The sequence below is a fragment of the Magnolia sinica genome, chromosome 8 (assembly GCF_029962835.1).
Source record: "Magnolia sinica isolate HGM2019 chromosome 8, MsV1, whole genome shotgun sequence".
NCBI lineage: Eukaryota > Viridiplantae > Streptophyta > Magnoliopsida > Magnoliales > Magnoliaceae > Magnolia > Magnolia sinica.
In genome coordinates this window covers 72,825,199-72,829,529 of record NC_080580.1, presented here as the reverse complement: position 1 = coordinate 72,829,529, position 4,331 = coordinate 72,825,199, and the positions used below count along the sequence as shown (strand labels likewise).

Below are 4,331 nucleotides of genomic sequence, written 5' to 3'. Positions count from 1 at the left end.
TAGACTCTTCATTCGGTTGGTCTAATTGCTATGGATCAGGAGTTAAACATGGATTAGACGAACGGCCCAATATTCATATTGGTCAGAATTCTATTCTTACTCCTTTTTATGATGCTACTTTTGTTCAAGTCTTACCAGATTTTATGACTAGAGTAGATATGGTCATTGATGAACTAGGAGGTGATATGACAATCTAATCATCTCCAAATCATACACAGGTTAGCATGCTTCATACTTGTATAGGTTTTTTTTTTTTTTTCTTTTTGGGGGATACAACCATTTTAGACTGCCAAAATTTCAATGTCCATAACTTCTTGGAAAACTACTGTTTTGTACTAATGATTTCCTTTCAAGTTGATGTTATGCGTTGTGAAACTAATTATATTGATGTAGCTTATACCCATTAAATCTCACAGTTACAACAAAGTGGGTTGCTTAAAGGGGATGATCTCACAGATCGCTTTTTCCAAATCCTCATGGTAAGCTTTTTTCGTGGTTTTTATTATGTTTCCATGAGAATCCTCTAGATCCTCACAGTTGTATTAAGGTGTTGACCTTGTTAGCATGTGAGTCATGTTAGTAATCATGTATAGTGGGTTCCTTTTCTATTTTGTGCAGCCAACTACTTAAGCATTACCTTTCATGTTTGTAGGTGCTTTGTGCATAGTTGTTTGCCTAGAAACTGCCCCTCCATGGTCCTACTTTTGTTGCTCGTTCTTTGGACTACGCATGTTTTTGTTGGGTTAGAGGTAAAGGAGACTGTCTTGGCATTGTGTGGTGTCAATGGAAGTGGACTGAATAAGAAAAAAATGATCATTCTCTCTATAAAACCTCAAGATGTAAAGGAGGTGGTTTTGGAGTTGAAGCAACTGCTTTCAAGGAAGAAACTTCTTATGTCCATTGCTGCAGGAACAAAATTAAAAGATTTGCAGGAATGGGCTGGCCATGGTTGAATAATCAGGGTAATGCCAAATACTCCAACTATTGGTGAGGTAGCAACAGTTATGAGCTAGGGAGAAATGGCAACAAAAGAAGTTGAAAAACTTATAGAGTGTATTTTTGGAGCAATTGGCAAGATGTGGAGAGCAGACGAAAAAATCTTTGACGTAGTCACAGGCTTGATTGGCAGTGGACCAACATACATATTTCTATAATAATGGACACTATGGCTGATGGAGGAGTTGCTGCTGGTCTTCCACGAGATCTTGCATTGAAGCTAGCTTCCCAAACAGTTCTAGGAGCAACTGCTATGGCTATCAATTTAGGAAAGCACCCAGGACAACTCAAAGATGATGTTGTATCACCTACAGAAGCTACCATTGCTAGTGTTCGTGAGTTGGATCTCATCAACAGAGTCAAAGGATACTAATCCATCAGTTTTAGTTAATGGCCATTTTGACAGTCCACTTGGTTCTCCTGGTGCTAGGGATTGTGCTTCATGTGTTAGTGGGTTTAATGATATTAACTACTAGCTTGTTCCATTTTCTATGCGCTTTTTTCTTTTTCTTTGAGTCTGATCTTGATTGTTATTGTAGCATCAATGCTTGAAATAACACTAACTACACTTTTTGGTATTTCTATTTCTTTCAAGAAGTTTGGTGTATGGTACATTCGTCATATGGCCTGCAACTGCACAACAGTGTTGAAGCTTTGTTTGAAGAGTCATTAATGAATAAGGCTTTGAAGCCCATTCATCAAAAAGGTATGAATGTGTTGGCGCAAGTTGTGACTCTGAAGTAATGATGAGATTTCTTACAATGTAATGTAGGTTACCATCCTATCCATTTAATTTAAGATGATTTGGATGTCACAGGTACAAGGTAATTGAGGAAGTTGGGGATGGTACCTTGGAACTGTATGGCAAGCTATATACAAGCTAACTGGTGAGGTGGTAAGTGCCTTCAAACTTCCCAAATGCAATGCAGTGTCCCTACTCATATTAAAGAATTCTTTTAGTTACTTACTTGATGGCTGGTTTAACTGGTTGTGGTTTTTTCTTGGTAGGTTGGGGGTTTTTTGTATATGAAGTTCGATCAATAATGGTAACTCCCTCTCCTTTTTGTTTCATTGTAAAAAGAAATACATTTGCTTGGTTAGCTGGTTGCAGGTGGTTTAGCAAAAAATCATATCTACTTTACAAACCATGTCAAGATTTCTAGACGTTGTTATATTAAACGTAAGGCGTGTTTAGATGCAAGGCATGCTTAGTTGAATTGAACTAAAGGAAACAAAGAAAAATGAAAAAAAAAAAAACAATCTTGAATCAGGTATCATTATTCTAATTTGAATGAGGTTGGCATTACATATCATGTATTTTAATTTAGACTCAAAATCATCTGAATTTACAGTTTCGGTCTTTTTTTTTTTTTTTTTTAACTCCTCTCTGTTAAGCTTTAATTCCTATGATTCAAATTCAATTATCATTCTACATACTATTCAAATTTAAATTCAATTATCAATCAGAGCAAGCTTGGATACTATTCAATATGTTCTTATTTATGAAATATCTGGCTGTTCCATCATCCTATTGACTCTGTTCTATGTTAAACTTCAATCTTATTAATGTCATAGGTTCTTGAGTTTGAATGTAAAGCAATCATTGGTTAACCATTACTGATTATTATTTTTATGTAAAATGTTTCAAGTTCCTTTAGTTGTTGATGCACATTCCATGAATGGCTAATGCAGGCCCATGATGGGAAAGGACCTACATTTCTCGGATCATCATGCTAATATGTCAGGTAGCACAGCTTGAAAATTTATTTTAAATGATAATACTTTCCAAAGAACTCATAGAAGGGTCAAGATGTTTGAACTTTGTGGGTCTATACTTTCAAGCCATATTGAATGAGAATGGTAATTACCTATCTGCACTGAAAATTAATTTTCCGTTAGTGATTGTTCTTAATTGTTACAAGCTCTTGTTCTATCAGGGCCCAATCATATCCAAGAAAAAGTTCCTAACCATACAATCTTTGTCCTTTTTCTTAGGCTTGTTACTGTATTTTTTTCCTTAACTGTTTACTCGTAGGCCATTGATTGAAGGATTAGGAACTTCCAATCTGGGGACATTCTTTGTCCAAATTGAGACCCATCAGAGCTATAGTCTAGAATATCACCAGCCAGGCCGGATTATAATAGGTTCACAACTTGTTTTAGTATAAATAGTAGAACATTGTTTTTAAGTTTTAACTAGAGATCTGATTTGCGGTCTTTCTTTTGTAGTAGAAGTTACTTGGCATGTGTGAAGCAAATGGATGTGACATAGTGAGTGGTCACTAATGCAAGTTCATTTATGAATGGTATGAGATGTTTGGATGATATTTTCAAATTATAGCATGACGATGTCTACATCTTTTCCTACCAATCTTCTATACTTCAATATGACTTCTGTAATGTTTGATCATAATATTTCATGAAACTTGGATCAGTTCACATTCAATGAATTGCAATTCATTTGGATTGAGCATCCAAAAGCACTCAAGTTTTGTTATTCCACTTAGGATTGGGAAATCCACTGCAGTGAAACACTAAGATGGACCAAAAATTCTGGTTTTTTTTTAAAAAAAATTTAATTGAAAAAAGGAGATTTCGTTAAGGAAAAAAGAAAACTAATGTTTTGTACTTCATAATTTCATACATGTATATGCATGTATGAATTCACAGTGGACAGAAATTTGTTTTTTTTCTCCTGACATTGCTTGTGTGTTCTACAACCATTGAGCATGATGAGCTGTTTGTTTAGCTATTCCTGAACTGCACCTCTTTAGATTTGCTTGTGGGCACCTCATTTTTTATGGTGTAACAGAGTGTAATAGATGATATGCAGGCACTTACAAATTACATAAATTGCATGCAAGCCATACAAGTCAAATTAAACTGTTCAATTAATGGTTCTCAGTTTAGATATATCATGAACCAAAATTTACACTATCTGATTGTCTAACTATCAAAATGAACATTTATTGGATGATTAAAAATGTTTTCATGCCCAACGGTCCTATTGCCATAAACAAGTGTCAATGGATTAGAAGCTAGGATTGTTTTATCAGGATTTACTGCCTATTTCATGGCCTTCATGTATGTCTGCATTTGTTTCAAGTTGTCCATGGTTTATTGGCGAATGTTGCCATCTGATCATCCTGCTCTATGTCAGAATGTGACCGTTTGAATGATTTGGTTTCTAAATTTTCTTTTATCAGTGGCACTTTTTGAGCCTTTCTTTGATATCTTATTTGAACTTCAAACTTATAGTCCAATTACATGCTTTGGAGCAGGTTATTGACTATTTTAACAAGGCACTGGAGGGCTCAAGTATAGATTTGTCATAA

At 35.1% G+C, this 4,331-nt stretch overlaps 1 pseudogene; it reads left to right on the top strand.

Moving 5' to 3' along the window:
• Nucleotides 1-692: 692 nt before the first annotated feature.
• Nucleotides 693-1,369, top strand: LOC131254307 (pyrroline-5-carboxylate reductase-like; annotated as a pseudogene).
• The last annotated feature ends 2,962 nt before the right edge of the window (nucleotides 1,370-4,331 follow it).